At 38.4% G+C, this 24,033-nt stretch overlaps 1 pseudogene; it reads right to left on the bottom strand.

Annotated features, from left to right (window-relative positions):
• Positions 1–432: 432 nt before the first annotated feature.
• LOC148783181 (25S ribosomal RNA) lies at positions 433–4,634 on the bottom strand (annotated as a pseudogene).
• Between the last annotated feature and the right edge of the window lie 19,399 nt (positions 4,635–24,033).

Here is a 24,033-nt window from a genome sequence, read left to right as displayed (position 1 = left end):
ATGGCCCAACTGAGCTCAACCGATGTCTAGCCTCTGAGGCACGGGTAAATAATATAGCCACCGGTAATCCCTGCACAATAAAGGTAGCAGGATTCGAACCTATGGCCCTTTATACCTAAAACAGATGCGCTATCAGATTGCGCTCTACACCTCATATCAACAACCCCCCCCCTCCTGGAGAGCACTACAATATTCACTTAGACTATTATCACCTTGTTGCAGCCAGAAAAGATTTTCATACAGTTCCTACATATTCCGCTTGTTCTCCTTCTCTTTGTTTCACTATTCCCACCGCTCATTCAATCACTTGCCTTTCCTTCTCCTTCGCTATTTCATTGATTCCTCGTTGATTCCTCTTCCCCCTATTATCTTCTTCGTCAAAAAGCCCCCACCCCCTAAAGAGAAAGTAGTTTCGTTTAGTATGAGATCGCTTCACACCTCGAAGTGCTCACATCTCCGCCTAACGAAGTTCTCTTAAAAACCATCGTACGAGAACTTGTATAGAGAAGGATTTCCAACGTTTAAGACAACGAGTGACTAAACTAATGTAAACTCCTCTCATTGCTTTGAGAGAGTGTCTATAACTCAGCTCAGATGCAGCGCAGTAGTTCTTCCATACCAACTTAGCTGCCCGACACTGCTATTGGCATAACAACCGGTACGCCATAGGTTGGCCCAACCCAGTCCTCTTGTACTAGGGTTGTCTCCTCGCAGTTCTCCCTTTAACACCAATGGTATATAGGAATCGAACTGTCTCACGATGATCTAAACCCAACTCACGTACCACTTTAATTGACGAACAACCAAACTCTTAGGACCTTCTTCAACCCCAGGATGTGATGAGTCGAAATCGAGGTGCCAAATGACTCCGTCGATAAGAGCTCTTGGGAGTCATCAGCCTGTTATCCCCGATGTACCTTTGATCTGTTGAGCGAGAGCCCTTCCACACGGGAGTCCTGCATCACTATGGCTAGCTTTCATCTCTGTTCGATCAGTCGATCTCATAGTCAGGCAGGCTTATACCATTACACTCACGAGCATAATCTTAGCTTGAGCCCACCTTCACACACCTCCGTTACTCTTTAGGAGGCATCCGCCCCAGATAAACTACCCACCTCACAGTGCCCCCCCACCCCCAAATGATCAGTGTGGCGGTTAGGTATCCTTAGACGAAAGAGTGGTCTTTCAGGATTGGGAGATTTGTGTCACCACCTCCCACCTATCCTTCACATTCGATCAAGGTTGTCACTATGAAGCTATAGTCAAGGTGCATGGGGTCTTACCGTCTAGCCGTTGGTACTCCACATCTTCACGGAGAATTCAATTTCACCGGGTCCATGTCGGAGACTGCGGGGTAGTCGTTACACCATTCTTGCAGGTCGTTACTTATGCGACAAGGAATTTCGCTACCTTAGGACAGTTAGAGTTACTGTCGCCGTTGATCGGGGCTTCCATTCAAAGCTTATAAGACTTCTCCTTCCGACCTTCTAGCACCAGGCAGGTGTCAGACTCTATACATTGTGTTACCACTTAGCAGAGTCCTGTGTTTTTATTAAACCGTCGCTACCCCCTGGTTTGTGCTGCTTTCCTAATCAAAAGCAAGGAGAGCACCCCTTATCTCGAAGTTACGGGGTCATTTTTTCGAGTTCCTTTGACATGGTTCTCTCAAACGCCCTAGTATACTCAACTTGTTCACTTGTGTCGGTTTGGGGTATGGTCAGTTCACCGGGAGGATCGCCCTCTCAATTCTAATTTCTTTCTTAAAAGTTGAAAGCCTTTATGATTATGACAACATACTCGTGACTATGGCAGGGCAGTACGCTCTGCTCTCTCCCCACCCCTATTCTAAGACTAAAGGCCCCTATTGAAGATTCAAAAGGAGAGCACTAAAATGAGAAAGGCGACCGAAGGGTTCACACTAGAAAGTGCTTGTAAAGGTGTTAGCAGGTGCGCTGAGCAGGAGCTCACCTATGGGAAAGAGCGCCCGTTGGGCCGAGTCTTCGCCCGTCTTCACCTTTAGATAACTCAAAGTGTCTGTCTAGCTCATTCAGTCTACTCCACGTAGCAAGGTCAAACTATTGGCAGGGAGTTTTGCTGTCAAAAGGCAAATCGCTTATGAGTGCTTTGCTGGGCACTCTCAAACAAGAGCTTTGCTTTTTGCACAGCCCTCATAAGCAATTTGCTTTGTAGCCAACGAGCCTCAGTGAGTTCAGTCGTTAGCTAACTCTTGCCAAAGCTCTCTTGAGGGATTTTTGCTGCTGCCCAATAGAGTGCTGCTTTGATGCAACGAGCAAAGCCTCAGCGAGTTCAGTCGTTAACGCAACGTCAATGCCCAACCAAACCAAGTACGTACTAAAGAGCCCTTTTTGCTGCGTGAGTTTAGTTGTTAGGTTAGCAAAGTCTTGTAAAAGCCCAAGTAGTCAAGAGCCCTTTTTGCTTTTGCTCAAAAGCTAGGACCGAGTGCGAAGCAACATCAAAGCACTCACTCTAACGAGCGAGGGCTTTGCAAGAGTAAACTGCCAGAAAACGTAGGCTCGAAAGCAAGAAGCAAGGGCGCTAACGCGCCACGAATCCATTTTCTTGCTTGCAATTGTTGGTTTGTTTTTTTCCCAGCAAGAAAACGTATGCGCTACCATGCAACGGCTTTCGCGCAGCAAGAAAACGGATGTGCTAGCGCACTCTCCCATTGCTTGGTTGCTTGGTGTAGTTTTCTTCGTTTCTTCAACAATCGCTTTTTCTAAAAGCAAACCCACCCTCAACAACGAGTGATTTGACATTGCTACCACTGGCTTTGCTCCTTGCTTGCCATGCCACTACCTGAACAGTTGACTTCTTTGTTCTTAGTTAGTCAAACTACGACGAGAGTTTCAGCTTTTGAAGCGTCAGTAGCTTAGGGGTCCAAGCACATCCGAGTCAAGAAGGCTTTTCTGACTCAATGTTCATCTTAAGGAATGGAGAGCGAGGGGAAGAGGGGGCAGCCCATGGCCCGATCATCCAATTCGTTCCAACAGACAGGCATGGTTCAGCAATCAAAGCAACTTCATCACTCTCGTGTACCCATCGGAAGGCAGCCCTTTCAGGGCTTCCTTAGGGATCGATTCACTCTGCGTAGATTGACTGAACGTAGAAACCCTTGAACTGACAAGCGCTCGTGTTTTTCATAGAATTTCTCGTTACTCATGTCAGCATTCTCACTTTTGATATCTCCAAGTGTTGTCACCAAAACCTTCCCCGATTGAAAGAACATCCCGCTACTGACGCTTGAAAATGCTTTCAAGGTCTCGTCGCTTCGGTGACTCACTTGAGCCCTGATACATTTTTTGTGCCATGGAGCTAGACCAGTGAGATATTTCGCTTTCTTTAAAGGATGGCTGCTTCCAAGCCCACCTCCTGATTGTCATCGCTCGATCCCTTCCTTTTCCACTAAGTGATTGCTTAGGGACCTTAGCGTACGATCTGGGCTGTTTCCCTCTCGACTTCGGATCTTAGCACCCAAAGAGTCTGTCTGTACAAATGATCTAAGCCTGTCTTCAGAGCTTCCCTAGGTTGGTCAAGCTTTTTGGGGGCCACCCTAGCCCATTGAGTGCTCTACCTTGGGCCATCGACATCATACGCTCTACTGAAATAGATTTCGTAGAAAACAAGCTATATCCGATCTTGGTTGGCCTTTCACCCCTAGCCATAGGTCATCCTCGTATTTTGCCACATACGTGGGTTCGGTCCTCTAAGGCCTGTTAGAGCTCTCTTCAACTAGCTCATGGCCAGATAGATCGATTTCGTGTCAAATAGAAACAACTAGAAGATTCAACCTCTAGAAAGCGCTTACACCTAATGGCTTAAGCCGCTGTTCCCATTTCCTCGCTGACCCATCATGCGAAAGGTATGCCGTTAGAGTGAGTGCGCCCGCCGTTTGGCTCTAAGCTCTGCTCCTTTCGACTGATTGTTTGCATCGGATCTCAGGTTCTCTATTGCACTCCCTAAATAGGGTTCTTTTCACCTTTCCCTCATGGTACTTGTACGCTATCGGTCATTGAGGAAGACTTAAGCTTAGAGGGTGGTCCCCCTTTCTCTCGTAAAAACAATCAGAATTTGAACATGCCGTGTTTTACTGGGAAGGATCAAACCATGGGAACGAATCTACAAGGCTATCACCATCTTTGGTTAGATCTTCCAACCATTTCACAATTCTCGAACCAACATTTTTTCCATCATCCAATCCACAACAAATCGAATGAAACCAACGAGAACGAGTTACGCGAGCTTAATAGGAGCGTACAAAAACAAGTTTGTTAGGCCGATCGAGAACGAGTTACATTTAAATGAGTATAGTTCTACGAAACGAGCCTAATAGAAAAGGAAGCGAAGTGCATAAGCACTGAGCGAGCAATGCGCGAAGCGAGAGGAACGAGGCTAAGTGGCTCCGCACCTTTGCTTCATTCCGCTTCGCGGATGAAAGAAGATTGAATTGCTTTGCTTCGCTAGAGCGAAGCTTCGTGGTAAGCTTTGTGTTTCTTTTTCTTCAAAGCCCCAATCTGCTCTCGCTGGCCGCTACTAAAGGGATCTCGGTTGATTTCCCTTCCATTAACTACTCAGATGTTTCAGTTCGTTAAGTTTTCAAAGTCCAAAGAGTGTAGACTAGCCACGGAGCTTGGATACGGCTTCCCGATCGGAGATCCATGGATCACAGATGGTATCTCCTCATGGCCTTTTGCCTCTTCAAGGGTCCTTCCTTCTCAATGCTCGGGCATCCATCGAATGCATTGAGTACATTGAATACCAACATAATCTTGATGCAAGCAAGGTCTAATGGCTAGGCTTTTTGCTGTTGCGAAGCAAAAGCTAGAAAGGCAAGCCAAATCTTGTCAAAGCCAGCAAACTACAGCTCAAAAGCAAGAAGTGAGGGGGCACGTTAGCACAACCATTTTCTTGAGGGTGTGCGCTAGTGTTCAACAAACTACAGCTCGAAAGCAAGAAGCAAGGGCACTAAAGCGCCACTAGCGCATCTGCTTTCTTGTGAGAAGCAACGGTGCTAAGGCGTCTCGCATCCGTTTTCTTGCTTGTCTCTGGCCTAAAAGCATACGTGCGCACTAGCGCACTACTTCTTCGCAGCTAGCACGCACTGTAGTTTTATTCGCAGCTAGCACGCCCAGCAAGAAAATGTATGCGCTACTGCGCAACGGCTTTAGCGCTAGTGCACTCTTGCGTTGCTTGGTGTAGTTTTCTTCGTGCCATTTTCTTCGCTTCAACAACGAGGGCTTTGACAAGACTTGGCTTGGCCAACCAAAACTCAAAATACATCAACAACCCTTATTCCTGAAGTGAACGGCCGCTTTCTTGGAACTAAGTGCGGGTTCAACAACTACATCCTTGGTTCATAAACATAACTAGACCCAGCGAGTGGAGTGCATAAGCACGGAGCGAGACATGAGCGGTAGAATTCAGTTCAAGTTCATTATAGAAGGTTGGCTTGTGTTTATTCAACAACTACACCAAGGGTTTGAAGTTCACCCTATAAGCTCTGAGTGGGCTTGTTTGTTCTATTGAAATATTGAAGGTCACCCGTACCTAAGAAGTACAAGTAGTCCTCCTACGAAGTACAAGTGGTCTCCCACCCTTTAGAAGAGTAATCACCCTTTGTGCCAAAGGCTTGCGACTGAAGTATGTACGAGCTTGCCAACTCTACAGAGACTTTTCAACCTTGGGCTTTCAGCTTGCTTACAAAATTACACTTTCTACTTAGAATAGACAACATTATAGTTTTTTAGTTTTTTTTTAGTTAGCTTAAGGACAAAATTGTATTGTTGTGAAGAGTGGTCCAGATCCCAAGAGCATAAGAACTACTCCAAAATTGCATCAAAAAGGGAGGAGTTGAAGCTGATCCACACATATCCAGTCCTCAAGAAATTGTATATGACTCAATACATATATACATGCGCATATACATATATGTGTATATACACATAAATGTATATACATATGCATATACATCTACACATCTATACATACATATATGTATATATATATATACATACATATATGTATATATATATATATATATGTATGTACATATATGTATGTATATATATATATATAGATATATATATATATATATATATATATATATATATATATATATATATATATATACATACATATATGTACATACATATATATATATATACATACATATATGTATATACATTTATATACATATATTTGAGTGCATATATACAAATATATGTATATGTACATGTATATACATATACGTATGTATATATATATGTATATGTATGTATATATATATATATAAATATATGTATATATATATATATATATATATATATATATATTTGAGTACATATATTTATATATACATACATATATACATATATGTATATACATATACATATACATCTATTTACATATATTTATATGTAAATATAAAGATCTATGTAAATATAAAATATATAAATATTTACATATAAGTAAATATATATATGATGTCCTATATGTATGTATTTACATGACGTCATATATGTAAATATACTTACATGTATTTACATAAAAATATATTTATATGTAAATATATTTATATATAAATACATGTAAATACATATTTTTACATATATAAATATATTTGTATTTATGTGTATACATGTGTATACAAGTATAAATACATATATATATATACATGTGTACACATATGTATACACATATATACATATACACCTATACACATATATATGTGTCTATGTGCATACAAATATATATATATACACATATACACATGTATATATATGTACATATATATGTATTCAAATATATATAGATGTACATATCTTTATATACATATATGTACGTATATATGCATATATGTACATATATAAATATATGTACATATATTTACATATATTTATATATAAATATATATATATATTTAAATATATAAATATTTACATATATGTATATGATGTCATATAAGTAACTATTTACATGACGTCATATATGCAAATATATTTACATGTATTTGCATATATATATAAATACATATATTTATATTAATATATAAATACATCTAAATACATATATTTACATATGCAAAAATATTTATACATATTTAAATATATTCAAATTTAAATATATGTAAATATACAAGTATGTAAATTTATATGTAAATACATGCATGTAAATTGATGTATTTACATGTATACATATAAATATATGTATTCATGTATACACATAAATACAAATACATATACGTATATGTTTATGTATACATATATATAAGCATATATATGTATTTGTATATATATATATATATATATATACTACATTTATGTGTATATATGTATGCACAATATACATATATGTATATATATACAAATACATATATATATACATACATGCATGTACATATATACATAAATATATGTATTTACATATTTACATATAATTTTACATACATGTATATTTACGTATATTTATATGTAAATAAAATAGCATAAGTATAAATATATTGACATATGTAAAAATATGTAAATATAACTATTTACATTAATATATTTGCACAAAAATATATATGTATTCACATATATGTATATAGTGTATATGTATATATATATATGTGTGTACTTGTAAATGCACATAAATATATCTATTTACATGTAATTATGTGTATACATGTGTATACATGTATATAAACATGTATACATTTATGTATATATATATATATATATATATATATATATATATATATATATATATATATGTATATTTATATATATATATATATACACATACATGTAGTATGTATACACATACATGTATACATGTATACATATATGTATACATCTATGTATATATATATATATATATACACAAATACAAATTTACATATACATACATATATACACATATATACATAAAGTATATATGTGTATATTTATATATGTGTATACATATATGTATATATACATACATATATACACATATATACATAAAGTATATATGTGTATATCTATATATGTGTCTACATATGTGTATATATACATACATATATGTGTATAAGTGTATACGCATATAAATATACAAATACACATATATGTATACACATGTATATACAATAATGCACCAATATGTAAATATATACAAATGTGTATACACATATGTAAATATAGACATATGTATATGTATATACACATATGCACATATATGTGTATATGTATTTGTATATATGCGTATTTGTATATATGTGTATTTACATATATGTGTATTTACATAGATGTATATATATACGTGTATATGTGTATATATGTGTACATGTGTACATATATGCACATATATGTACATATGTGTATATATATGTATATACTTGTATATATACATGTATTTATACTTGTATACACATGTATACACATTAATACATGTAAATACATATATTTATGTGTATTTACATATACACATATATAGATGTACACATATATACATGTATGTGAATACATATATATTTATGTGTATTCATAAATACATCTCTCTACATGTATACCTGTAAATACATAAATTTACATATATGTATTTACATATAAATTTACATACATGTATATTTACATATATTTATATGTAAATATAATTAAATATGTATAAATATATTTATTAGTAAATACATGTAAATATACTATCATATATGACATCATGAAATACATATAAATATATGTACATATATTTATATATGTATATTAATGATGTCACAAATATATGTATATGTATATGTATATGTACATGTACATGTACATGTACATGTACATGTGCTTATACATATAAATATATTTGTGACGTCATAAATATACATATATAAACATATGTACATATATTTACATATATTTATGTGTATATACGTATACACATTTATACTTATATAAGTATATATATACATACATATATGACGTCATAAACATATATATATATAAGTACTCAAATATATGTATATATGTACATATACATATACATATATTTATAACGTCATAAATATACATATATAAATATATATACATATACTTATGTGTAAATACATATACACATCTATACATGCATATATGTATATATACATATATGCATGTATAGATGTGTATATGTATATACACATGTAGACACATACATTTGTATATATACATATATGTATATACATATATATATATATATATATATATATATATATATATATATATGTATTGGGTCATATATATATATATACATATATATGTACGTATATACATATACATGTACATATGTATATATTTATGTATATACATACATGTATATGTACTCAATACATATGTACATACATATATACATAAAGGGAAAATATGGGATTAACCCACTAGCCCAACGTCTCAGATTGATTCTGGGTGGATCTGATGATCACGGATGTCTGATAGTGTTTGAGTTTTAGTTTTTTGTTTCTACAAATCCAAACCACTTGAAATTTTAAACGTGTGTTCATAAAAAATAGGTGAATCTTCTAAAAATTTCAAACAAGTATTTTACATGAAATAAATTAACCAAAATACCCATAAAGGGTTTGGGGGGTATTTGGTTATTTTATTTTTCATAGATAACGTTTTTCGTATTCTTATTAAGTGTGTCACGATGAGAAGATCACACATCTAAAATTTCAAGTGATTTGGATTTGTAGAAAAAAAAGACAAAAATTCAAGCCCTACCGGACATCAGCGATCGTCTGATCGGCCCAGATTCAATCTGGGCCGTTGAGCTCATGTTCATATCAGCTAGTGGACTAATCCCATCATTTTCCATACATATATATGTATATATATACATATGTGTACATATATATGTAAATACATATATGTATATGTATATAGACACATATATATATATATATATATAATATAAATATATATATATTGTATATATATATATATATATATATATATATATATATATATATATATATATATATATATATATATATATATATGTACTTATACATATATGTATATACATATATATGTATATATGTAAATATATACATATATATATATATATATATACATACATATATATATATATATATATATATATATATATATATATATATATATGTATATATACATATTTGACTCAATACATATATACATGTATATTTACATATATGTGTATAGACACATATATGTATATACATGTGTATAAAAATATACACACACATATATATATATATATATATATATATATATATATATCTATATATATATATGTATATGTATTTGTACATATATATATATATGTATTTGAGTACATATATTGATATATACATATATATATTGTATATATTTGTATATGTATTTGTATATATGTGTATTTGTTTATATGTGTATATATATATACGTATATATATACATGTGTATACGTGTGTGTATGTGTATATGTGCACACACACACACACACATATATATATGTATATACATATTTTTGTACATGTATATATGTACATGTAATTACGCTTGTATACCCATGTATACACATAAATACGTGTAAATACATATATTTATGTGTATTTACATATACACAATACATATACATATACACATATATAAATATATGTAAATAGATATGTATTTATGTGTATACATGTAAATACATTTACATGTATACATATAAATATATAAAATACGTATATGTATTTACATATTTACATGTATTTACATATAAATTTACATACATGTATATTTACAGATGTAAAAATATGTAAATATATGTATTTACATATGTATATACATGTATGTATGTATATACAAATACATACGTATGTACTCGTATGTATATGTATATACATATACAATACTCATATGTATATACATTTGAGTACATAGGTATATGAGTACATATGAGTACGCATATACATACAAAACTCATATACAAAACTCAAATGAGTACATTCATCAGTACTCAAAACTCAAAATATGTACTCATAGAATACTCAGGAGTACATAGAGTACTCAAAACTGAAAACTCTATGTACTCTATGAGTACTCATGAATACTCATAGAGTTTTGAGCACTTACAAAGTTCATGAGTTTTTGAGCGCTCATAGAGTTTTGAGTACTTTATGAGTATGCATTCAGTACTCTATGAGTTTTGAGTTTTGAGTACTCAAAGCTCTATGAGCACTCTATGAGTTTTAGTACTCAAAACTCTATGAGTACTCAAAAACTCTTAGAGTTTTGAGTTTTGAGAACTCATTATTGAGTTTTGAGTACTCATTTTTGAGTTTTGAGTACTCGAAAACTAAAAAATGAGTACTCAAAATGAGTATTGCATTTTTTAGTACTAAAAAATTCATGGAGTTTCGAGTACTCAAAACTCAAAACTCAATTGAGTTTTGAGTACTCAATTGAGTACTCAAAAAAACTCGTAGAGTATTCATATGAGTTTAAGAGTACTCAAAACTCATAGAGTTTTTTTTATGAGTACTCAAAAAACTCATAGAGTTTTGAGTACTATATGAGTTTTTTTTTTAGTACTTAAAAAACTCAAAACTCTAGAGCACTCAAAATATTTTAGAGTACTCAAAACTCAAAACATATTTTGAGTTTTTGAGTACTCTATGAGTACTCAAAATGTGTTTTGAGTACTCAAAACAAACTGAGTGTTTGAATACTCTTAGAGTACTCAAAAACACAAAACATGTTTTGAGTACTAAAAATATTTTGAGTACCCTAAACTACACAGACTCAGTCTGTGCTGCATGACCCTAAACTGTAAAGCCTCGATTCGTGCTGCACGACCCTAAACTGCACAACCTTGGTTTGTGCTGCACGATCCTAAATTGCACAGCTTCGGTCCGTGCAGCCCGACTCAATACTGCACAGCCTCGGTCCATGCTGTATGACTCTAAACTGCATAGTCCAAACTATATGACCTTAAACTGTAATGGTGGTCCGTGCTGCATGACCTTAAACTGCACAACACCATGGTACATACCATACGACCTTAAACTGTAGCAGTGGTCTGTGTTGTATGATCTTAAACTGCACAACATCATGGTCCAAACTATATGACTTTAAATTGTAGCAGAGGTCTAGTTGCACAACCATAAATTGCATGGTTCTAGTCGTATGACTTTAAACTACATAACCACAGTCTAGTTGTTTGACCTTAAACAATAACACCCATCCTAGCCGCATGACGTTAAAGGCTCTACAACCACGGTCCAGCTGTATGACCTTAAACCATAGTGCATGTCTTGTTGGCATGACGATAAATTTCTTTGCCTAGGTCACGGAGGCATGACCATAAACTCGCCCCCACATACACGAACATGACTTTACGTGCACTTTCATGCAAGCCTTTCCTAACCTACTTGATAGTATGTGTGCACCACCTTCATTACCTCCCCAATGAGTTCATGCATTTCATCACCATACCGCATTCCCCAGTGAGTCTCACCCATGCTAAAAAACGGCGAACCATCCTGCCATCCATACTCATTGTAAGTTAGTGGGTCACCATCATCCACCCACATTTCAGACATCGTCCATCTCTCATAGGTAGCCCCGAGCCATCTCCCCAAGTGAGCCAAACGACCACCATACTCACTTCTTGGCCTTCATAGACTGCCATCCATCACCATCACGATCCAACTGTATGACCTTAAACCATAGTGCACAAGCAGGCCGCATGACGTTAAACTATTTTGCACAGGTCCCGGAGGAGTGACCTTAAACATGCCTTCACAAAGAAAAAGAGAAAAGAATAATGGGCATAGTGTATACCTAAACAAGGGAGCGCTGTGAGTAAAAATGACGGATGTGCATGGTCATGAAATCATGAGTAAAAGAGTTATGTGAATAAAAAAACTGGGTATGGTGAAAACCCGAAAGGGCATCGTGAGCAAGAATGAAAAAAAAATGGTGGACATGACCAAAAGGTCATGGGTAAAAGAACCCCATAAAAAGAAGTTTGTGAAAACCGTCTCTACGGCGTCGCTTCCCAAGACCAAGTGAAAATCCGCAAAGGACGCTTGGATCAATAAACAGGTTGATACAACACTCGCCTCAAAAGGAATATTCAATCCTCACTCAAAAGAAGAAAATCCCTGGTGACATAAAAACCAAGAACCCAAAAACATGAGCTTCAAGGAAAAGATTCTGACAGTCTGAGTCTAGTTGCAAAAAGAGTTGAAAGATAGAAGACTCACCAATACGGCAAGACATGTCTCATAAGGAAGAACATTATTCTCACGAGGTCACAATTACACTCTAAGAAAACAACATTACAACGGCAAGAAACTAACAAAGCAAGGGGAGAACCTGTCAGAAACTTCAACTCGCCTAGCCGACAGGCCCAGACCTTCGAGACCAGCTAACACTGCCCCAGACTGGACTCGGTAGTAGAGACCCCAAAGTGATACTCTAAATGTCAAAAGAAAACATGGTGTAGCAGCAAATAACGCCTACCAAAGCAAACCAACGAACCTAGACCAAATGGGAACAATGCCCTTCCCCATGGCACTCAATTACAAGATGGGCCCGATTCTGACTGATGAGGTCTGTACAAAATCCTCAGATTCAAAATCACAAATAGTCAGCACGAGGGTGAGGACTTCGACAAGATCCCTCAAAAAAGTCTCTTCTCCCCTTAAAGTCTCCATGGACGGACCTGCGATCAATGCATCCCTATGTCTGAGCAACCTAGTTACACCATTACGTGAATCTCCTCGAAGTTCATGTGGTCCTGTGACTAGGAAGGAAAAAAGTAAAAGCCAAAGGAAACATTCCGAATGATTGTCCTTCTCACTGCTCTAGAAGCACAACATTCGTTGGGGCAAGCTGTTTGAACGTATTTTTCAACACCTTTGTCCCTGGTAGGAAGCAGGTCAATAAAGCTTATAAAACAGTGAAAATTCCTAATTGTTTCAGAATGGTCCCAAAACTGGTCAAGTTATTTATCAGTACTTCAAAAGACCACCTGCTAAGTTTGATCTCGATCGGACATGTCTACGGCAGTGAACACAAAGGAACAATTTTCGAAAAAGATGGCCCTTAGCACCCTGAAAAGGACCCTACAACTGGAACTACGTTTTCGGTGTCTCAAATCACTTTGGGACCACCACCATTAGATCTGACATGGTCGAAAAGCTCTATGGGCCAAGTTTTGGCTTAATTGAACACTCTAGAACAAAGATATGAGCAAAACATTAAAACAGGAGGGGCCATACATTATTCCCGTGTGGCATCACTGCACCAAATAACGAAGCTCCGGTAAAAATTCAAAAGTTGCAAAATCTTCGTACAGGCTCCAAATCACATCCCATTTATTGCCACGAGATCGTAACGGCATGCTTAGTGCACTACGATGAAAACATTATAGAAAAACATCAAGGAACGAGTGCACTCTCGATCCGAAGTTTCCAAGATTCAAACAAATTTCAAGTCTCGTGATCATAGCTCAAAAACATGAATCATGGCTCGAAGTTAGTATCAAAACGATCGCCATGTCGAGCCCTATAAGAAAACAATAATCTTTCTATCAAACAGGCATCAGAGCAACCCCAGGTCAGCCACAGAAGATCAACCAAGTTCTCGGGCAGTAACAGGGACTGCACTGGAATTTCACGTATTGTTAGGTAGGGGGCATTACACCCATTTTTGGAATTTTTTGATTTAATTAAATCTTAATTTTCTGTAATTGTGCCTATTTTTTATCGGTCCACTCATGTTTGGGCACAAATCTATATAAATAGGCACTGCCTCATTGTAAAAGGGACCCTTGGCCTTCAGTTGATGGATTGAAGATTGAATAAAAATTTTGATTCCTTGCTTGAGCCTATGAGTATGTCTTGGAGAGAGAGAGGAGAGAGAAGAAAAGGGTTGGTACCCTTCAAGCAGGCAACTTTCTCTCTCCTCCCTCGCTCTCCTTCTTTCCTCTCTCTTTCTCTCTTCTCTCTCTTTCTCTCTTCTCTCTCTTTCTCTCTTCTCTCTTTCTTTCTCTCTTTCTCTCTCTTCTCTCTTTGTCTCTCTTCTTTCTCTTTCTCTCTTGGCAGCTCATGGCACTCCTGTCGTCTAGCCATAATGTTGTTGGGCCAAGATCACTTAGTTCGCTTTACTGCCACAACAGACCGACCATCGTGCTTAGCTGGTCGATATTCGTAATAACGCTTAGTGGTGATTCCGTGAGCCGGTCTTCATTATCGAGCCCATTTGTCTACCACGTTATGCCAATTATCAACCAGCCTAGTCATTGCTTTGATCCTCTCGCTTGGTCAATTCTTCTCTCCCCCCATCTTTCTTTCTTCTTTTTGAATGCGCATGCTTGTGTACCTTCATCAGAGAGGCAAAGGGTGAGGTCTGACCAACCTATCCCATAACCTTTGCCATATATGTGTGTGATTGCAGAAAAGCAGAAAATAAGAAGAATACGAGTCAAGGGAGGCGATTCTGAACCAGTGTTATTATTGGGGGGCTTTCTTCGTGATCTAAGAGGGCACCCACATGAGTCAACCCGTGTAAGTCCCGAACCCACCATTAAAATTCCTCTCTCACCGATTTGTAACACCTTCCCCCATTTTTGAAATAGGTTCTCGAGAGAGCGATCTTATAAATGTCTCGGGTCTTCCCTGAAACCCAAGACACGCACCGCCCGATCTTCTCGGATTTGGAGGGCGAGATCGATGCACCTAACCACACCCTAGATCCGAAATTAGGGTACAACCACCACAATACAACAGAGACTTGCTGATCATCAATACTTGAATCAGAAGGGCAAAGAGGAACAGGTTCTAATACCGGCGAGCCCTCAGGGGCTCAAGAGTCTCGGGCTATCCGGCCCGGTCAGGTACTCATCCTCCCTTCATTTCTTCTTTATTTTATTTTATTTATTTTGTTTTGATCGAATTTTGATTTGTTTTGATTGAAAATCTTGTTTTGAAATCCTTTGGATCACGCTGGCTCCACCACAGATTTGAGAGCAGGTCTGCTCGTTTTCGGGAAGATCTGATCTCAAATCTGAATTCAATTGTTCCCACTTTCTCTGCCATATTTTTTCCTTTTCATTTTTATCAGTTTCAAGTGTCAGATCACAATGATTTTGAGCTGTAAACACCACTCAGCACACGTCCAATGTGGGTGACGACGTTAAAAGCACTCCGCAATGGGCTAAACAAGGCCTACGATATTAGCCTCTTTGGGCAATAAAAGTGTCAAGAGGCATTCAAAAAAGAAATCACGTGAGGTGCAGCAAAAGTAAGAAGAAAATGACATCATGCAGTAAAGTCAATCAAAATAGAGAAGCACTTTATCCATCTATAAAAACTCTTACAAAGTACTGGCAAGAGGAAATGACATGTTCAGAAACTATCGATCATCTTATTGATCTCTACGTTGTGCGCTGCAGGAGAAGTCTCGGTTCCCTGGACACGCTCCTTCAGTTCTGCCACCATTTGAGTCTCCTCTGTCATCGCCATAGTTTTTTACTCTATTGTGCCATTGAGTTTGAACAAATCTTCAATCAATGAAGCCACCATGGCCCTCCTTTAGACCATCTCCGTCTCAAGGCCCGTGAAATCCGGTCTCAGCATTCGCATCTCTTCTTTGATTTCGATCATTCTCTTGAAGGTTCCTTGCGGCTCCCTCATGAGATCCTCCTGACAGCCAATTATCATGGGCTTCTTCTCGATGCAAGAATCAATCTCCTCACGACGGCGCAAGATCGACTCTTCCAAGAAGGCTAGCCTACTAGTTTCTTCCTCATGATGTAGCACCCCCAACAGCCAGCTCTCCAACTCGTTTAGAGTTGCATTAAAATGGGAAAGCACTTCTGGTGCACTCTCAATTGTGGTGGTCGTAGCAAACTCCTTCAATCTTGCCAACGCTTCGCCTAGCTCCTTGAAAGGAAACTTCCTTAAGCCCTAAAGGCCTGCTCGAAGCATGCCTGCAATCATGTTAGAAACCCCGTTAAAAATGGGCCTAGATGGTGTTCCTGGGATGACTACTTCTGAAGAAGCCTCAACCAGCCCAGGTTCTTCAGTGCCAGACTCCCTACCTTGACCTTCTCCCATAGGGACCTCTGCTTTTGTCCCAACAGGTCCTAAAGAAACTTGCTCCCCTTACTCTTCATCTTCTTGAGCTGCCACTTCAGCATTAGCAAATTCAGGAACAGCCTCCTCTCCAGTCAATTCAGCTCTAGCCACGACTTCTTCCATTTGGCTTGCACCTTCAACAACCAAAACCTCAGCCACGAAGAGCTCAGTCCCCTCATCTTCATGACCTGGGACCATGAAGGCAGCAACCTCTTGGCGCTCAGGCACATCATCAATTACGAGCTCTTCTTCTTGAGTCATAGTCCCTGCCTAGGAGCAGTTTCTTCAGGACCTAGAGCCTCATCAGTACCTGTCTAAGTTGCCTCCAACTCAGGGACTGCCCATGTATTTACTGCCACAAGATCCGGAGTCACCTCCCAATCAGAAGCATTGACAACGCTCAGAGTGACTAGAGTCGTCTACCTTAGTTTCTAAAGAAAAATAAGACAATTCAGAAGAAGCAAAAGGTGGTCCAGAGAGCACAGAGGGTGATACTGGGGAAGTTCATAAAAGATCATAAGAGGAAGATCTACCTCCTGGTTTTGACATCATAGGAAGGTTGACACTCTTACACCTCCGAGTACGCTCACTAACTGAAGACGGTGCACGAGTATCAGTAGCGGTTGAGCGCTTTCTTTTTCTCCCCTGCCAGAGAAAGAGCAACTGCTTCAGATCCACCTACCTGAAAAGGACGTCCAGCCAATTTACTATGGGGACCACTCCCGATTAGGGCGTTCAAGTCTTGTGGGGGATGCTTTTCATAACCAAGGACTTGTCGCCCCTTCATCCCACTCGAAGATGGAACTAAGATTATCAAAGACACTCTCAGTCCTTATCTTCATTACAAGAAATTCTGACGACGCCTCATTAGCTGATATCTCATGTGGAAGCCCTAAAGGTCGCCAGTTAGAGGGATAATCTAAGACAAATTCTACATCAGAAGTAGGAGCCGCCAGTCTCCTTTGCTTGATATCCTGACACCAGTTACCATTCGTCCTTTTCCAAGGGTGATCTTTATCCCAATATCCTTTGCTGGTGATTCTCCACCAGTTCACATAGGCCTTGGTCGTTTGTACCCTCCTCCCAATGTGAGATAATACATATTTGTTGGTTTCTATCATCTCTTGACACATAAACCAAGCAATCCGTATATGCTCTAGCAGCCAGCACTCACGAAAAGTTCCAAACTCTTCCATCTTCCACTTGTTCACCTCACTCTGGCGCAATTCAAAAAGCACCGAGAAGGGGAAGCCTTGATTAAGCACGTGCTAACGAGCAAAGCGGTGGGGGAAATACCCCTCTAACCTGGCACTGTGCAGAGTATGATAAGGTAGAACTCCCCCTCTGATGCTTAGGATGGACATGATCTCCTTAATGGTTATTGGAGCTTCGTCTAGCCCCTTCCCTAACTCATCAATGAAAGCACGATCGGTGAAGCTCCCTACCGGGAAGGGGACCTACCTCATGTTAAAAGAGTCATTCCCAAATACACCCCGAGCTTCCCCTGGGGTATGAAGATAGCCCTCTGATTGGAAATCGTCATCAAGAATGACCACAATTTATTTCCTAAGCATTGATGCTTGACATAGGTGTCAAGGACATAGGCCCCTAGCCACCTGTACACGTAATGGACGGGAATGGAGTTTTAAAATCCCCAGTAAATGCCTCTCCTCCTACAATGTCATGCCCTCCCTCTTTGCCCTTGTAGGCCTTTCCATGGGAGATGGCCCCCAAGCCATGGTAAATGTTACACAAGACTTGTTGAGTAAGGGCATACTCATGCCCTCTGGCCATATCACATGCCACATACAGTACGCTTGGACGAATGTCATCCCCCCAGCCAAGGAGTACTAATTTGCAAAAAAATATACGTGGCCAAGAAGACACGATCATCGTCGGTCTCAAGTTGATATACAAGAGGCATCTCCTTCGCAACGTCCTTCCCTTTCCCTTTCAGGGTTCCCTGACCACCCTCAAGATAATCCCCACAAAAGAATTTCAACCATTCTGTGAAGGTGCCCCTGTCGTTGCGAGGCTAGATGGCAATCAACTGATAGGCCTCGAGCATCTTTTGAAGACAGGCAAGCGACTCTTCACCCCCCAAATAGGCACCGCCGAAGATGACCGAGTTTGGGGGCACGAACTCGTCATACATGGCCTCGATCTTTGGGAGACCTCCAATAAAATGAAGATCTAGTAAATAGATTCATGCTTCTCCATGATCAAGAAGTCAGGTATTACTAACATGGCTTCACATCTCCAGTAACACGTTGACTATGCTGGAGCAATGGTCAAAGAAGCCTCCCGAACACTGAACCGCTACTAATAGTGAAGCACGTTCAAGAGTATTTCTATACGACCCCAATACCTTGATAGTCCAGGAGTATCCCTTCAAGTATTAGTGCTCCCCTTGAATTCAAAGGCCTTTTGTTGACCACATAAATAGTCCCTTTACCTGTATCATTCGTTTCCCTAAGGTAGGCTAAGGTAGGCAAGTTCTCTCTGGAAGCTATGTTCTGATGCATACAGTGAAGAAGTGCCACCCCTTCTTCAGTACTGATCTTGCCGTCATTGCCCTCATGTACTTCGAAACAAACGAGGCAAGTAATGAAAGTGACACTGAGGGGCCACTCTGGTTGACATACTGGACGGGTCAGCCAAATGGGCTCACCCCTTGATAAAACCTCGCCTGTGAAATCACAGGTGCCAATTTCTCCCTCTCTTGGAAGCCTCTTCACATCAGGAATTTGATAAGAAGACCCAGACATTATAAAAGGCTTAGTGGTGTACTCCCAAAAAGTTGCTAAGACACTGATCAGTGTCGGCTGTGTCCGTTAATACCTAGGGTTGGCTGCGCCTGCCAACCCTCAGCGTCGGTTGAGCTTATCGATGCCCAGTGTCGGTTGCGAGCTAATACCTTGCATCGGCTGCTTCTGCCAACCCTCAGCATCGGTTGAGCTTATCGATGCCCAGTAAAGGTTGCATGCCAATGACTAGCGCCGGCTGAGTCTGATGACACTCAGTGCCGATTGAGCTTATCGATGCCCAGTTTCGATTGCGTTCCAATGGCTAGCGTCAGCTGAGTCAGTCAACACCAGCTCCGGTTGAGATTACCAAGGCCGAACACCAGTTGTGTCCTCTAAAGGCCAATGTCAGCTGTGATTGGATCTCTCACACGTGCCATGCCTCGAACTCAGCTGAGCTGACAGACGACTGTCGCACATCCTTCAGCGCCGCCTAACACACGAGCGAAGGCCAACCTTCACCATGTCACCCGCAATTGCACAATTTCCAAGGGCGATGGTTCACCTCCCACGACTGTTCTCCTTCCTTGCTACTGTTTGTCCCTTCGATTTCCCGTTGAAATTTCTTCTACACGATTGGAAAAACCCACTGAAAGACGTCCCCTGCCAGTTTTTTCAGCTGGGATGTCACCAAAACCTCTGCGAAATCACAACAATGCTGAAAAAACTCACTTAGAGATTTTTCCACTGTCGTGTTTTTTGGCCAAGAAGTCACCAAAACCTCTGAAAAATCACTACAACCCCGAGAAACCCCTTAAAACTCCACTAAAAATTCCCAAGACTTGCAAAAATGCCTACCACTGCACTTCCCGCCATTTCCACCTTCAAAATACCCATGTCGGAGTTTTCTTGTTCCCAAAAAGCCCCTTGTGCTAACCACAAAACTCCTGCAAATCCTCGACAGAGTCTTGCTTTCTAGAAAACCTTCTCGCAAAGACCTTTGCTTACTGAAACCTTCCCTGAAAGGTTTCCCAAAACACTCGACCTCTTGTCGGAATCTCACTTGCCACTTGCCAGACACCCTTTACTCACCGTTAAAATTTTTCTCAAGTTTTTACCTTCAGTGAAAAGTGAGGGAAAACGGTGTCTTGCCCCCCTTATGTAGCTTGCACTACCCTCGAACACCCCTCACAAACTGGGAATCCCAGTCACATCCAAGGAAAGCTAAACATCGATGAGCCGGGATGAGCTTTGACTCGACGCCCGAGTCAACACTCATCACCGCCTGTAAAATTCCAACAAAAGGGCCGAAACAGGTCAGGCTCAGGTCATGACTCAAGTATCAATCCATGCCCAGCGGTGATTACTCGATTGAAGTGACTTGGCACTGGGTGAATTCCAAACAACCCTAGAGTCGGTTGACTTGGCGCCGAGTGAATTTCAAACGACCTTAGTGCTAGTAGACTTAGTGCCGATTGTGTTCAAACAATTTCATGACTCATTCACAGCGCCAGCTGAGTTTTAACAACCCAGCGCCGGTTGTGTTTTTTAGAACTCAACGCATGTTGAACACTTGCAAGAAACAATTATTGCTACACCTGGCGTTGGCTGTATTTCAAGCCGTCTATTATCACCTAATTTCAGTTGAAGCCTTGCGTGACTTGTCATCCCCAATGGAGTTTCACCCAGGCCGTTGCGCCCAAGCCGTGACCTATCATCCACAATGGAATCAGGAGTGGGGCACTATGCCTCATCCCCCAGTAGGAGTCACACTCATATTGTAGCCTATTATCCCTAGTGGAGTTAGGGTCATTCTTACCTCTTCAATTCTTGATGGGTCTATTTTACACCAAGCTATCTTATCCCCAGGGAGTCGGGTTACCTGTCATAAGCCAATTCTCCATAGAGTCTCATCTTTCACTCAAGGGAGCCAGCTTGCCCCCCTAAGCCCTAGTGTAGTTCGCTTCTGTTGGCCATTCTTTATCAGGTCACCATTTCCATCTAAGCCCTTAGTTTGTGAATGGTCTTAACCATTTTATCCCCAGGGAGTCGGATTGACATCCACAGACCTATTCCCTATGGAGCTCCACCTACATGGTGAACCAAACTGCATGGTCCGAGCTGCATGACCCTAAACTGCAGAGCCTCGATCTTTGCTGCACAACCGTAAACTGCATAGCATTGGTCTAAGCTACATGACCCTAAACTGCTCAGCCTCGGCCCGTGCTGCATGAGCCTAAACAACATAACCTTAGTTTGAGCTGCATGACCCTAACTGCACAGCCTCAGTCCATGCTACATGACCCTAAACTACATAGCCTCGGTATATGTACACATATATGTATGTATATACAATATGTACAAAACATTGTAATACATACATATATGTATGTACATATATATATATATATATATATATATATATATATATATATATATGTATTGTACATATATATATGTATATACCTATATATATGTATATATATGTATATGTACATTTATATATGTACATATATGAACATATATATATATACATATATACACATATGTGTCTATATATACACATATATACTTATATAGGTATGTATATATATATACACATACATGTATACATATATATATGTATATATGTATACATTAAATAGAGTACTCTATACTCTATAGAGTACTCTTTTCTCCTAATTAGATTTTGTTTTTTAATTGTTTTCTAAGCTTAAGGTCAGTACAGATTTCTAAACCTGTAGCACAAACTTTAGCAGATAATTCTCCAAGAGTATAGAGGTCGTAATTTAATTCTCCATTATTTTTAGCTTTCCACTTATTTTTGACCTTTTTAGCAAATAATCTTAGAAGGCCAGCAATAAATTGACCCTTCCAATACCCAGCTCTACAGTCTTTAACTGTCAGAAGCCTAGAAGTAAATGTATCCTTATACCATTTATAATGAGAAAGGGTAAGACATCTAAGATTTTGCTAAAGGTCTGACTGTCTTTGAGTCAGAATGCTTGTATTTCCTATAAAATGTAGAACAATGGTATAAATAAGAGTAGTAACACATTCATCTTCAGTAACTTGAATAGTTTTTATTTGATCTGACTGTATTGCTCTGGTTGTGGTGTACTGCTTTTTAGCAGTCAGGATGTAAATTTTTTCTGTCTTAGTGAGATAATTATCCCACCTACCTCTTAATTGTCATGTAAAACCTACTACGATTGTTTTAGCTACATCTAGATCTTGATTCCTATTATTTATGCTAGCTGTATCATACATCATCATGTGTCTAAGCACGGTAAGTATTTGATATTCACTTAGGGTATCAAGATTTCATTGTACTATTACCTTTTCATCATACATTGCTGATCCCATTAAAATATCTTCTTCATGTTGAATGTCAACAAGAGACAGCCTCGAGTAATACATTTTAGTAGGGGCCATTGGTCTGGTTTTAACTCTGTAACCAATTTTATAAATCTCAGTTGGCTTATCCATAGCTTGCTTAAAAACTTGTTCTAAACTTTGACTGTCTTATTCAAAACAGTTATCAGTAATATCTTCAATCATGTTATTAGAAGTCTTAGGAATCTTTTCAAGTTTTTCCCTTTTCATCGATTTTTAGATTTCCTAGCCTAGACATAACTTCATCCGGAAATTTTGAGCTCACAGGTTACAATTTGAATCTATTCTTACGTAATTCAAGTGAGGGTTTAAATACTAAAGGGGCAGTAGTCTTAACCTGAGTTTGTGTACGTTTAGATAAAGAGGGTTTGTCCTGAAAAATATCTTTTTTAGATATTAAATTTTCTATCCTATAGGCTTGTACTCCTAGGGATTTAAGATAGAGATTAGTATAATTATTTTGTTCTATAATGGATTTAAAACGTTCTATATTAGGGTTATCAGAAGTTCTTTTATAAGGGGCTTCAATGGACCCCTTGACATAAAGAATAATGTCTTCTAGAGGATGTCTTGATTTTATCTCTCCTTTTGATGTTTTGTAAGTGTTATACAAAGTATTCAATGTGTTAACATCAGGAGTTTTTTTATCGTATTTTTTGTTTATGTATTCAAATGGAAATGTTAACTTATGTTTTTTGACAAACATTTCTCCAAACCACCTGAAGAAGAACATGTTTCCTTAAACTTCTTCTTGGCTTCAATATTTTTTTTTTTAATCTATTGTCTTGATCTCTTAGT

This window comes from Amborella trichopoda, chromosome 2 (genome assembly GCF_054954075.1).
Source record: "Amborella trichopoda isolate Santa Cruz 75 chromosome 2, AtrichopodaSantaCruz75HAP2 v2.0, whole genome shotgun sequence".
Taxonomy (NCBI): Eukaryota; Viridiplantae; Streptophyta; class Magnoliopsida; order Amborellales; family Amborellaceae; genus Amborella; species Amborella trichopoda.
Note: the sequence above shows the minus strand (reverse complement) of the source record. Positions and strands in the feature narration are given on the sequence as shown.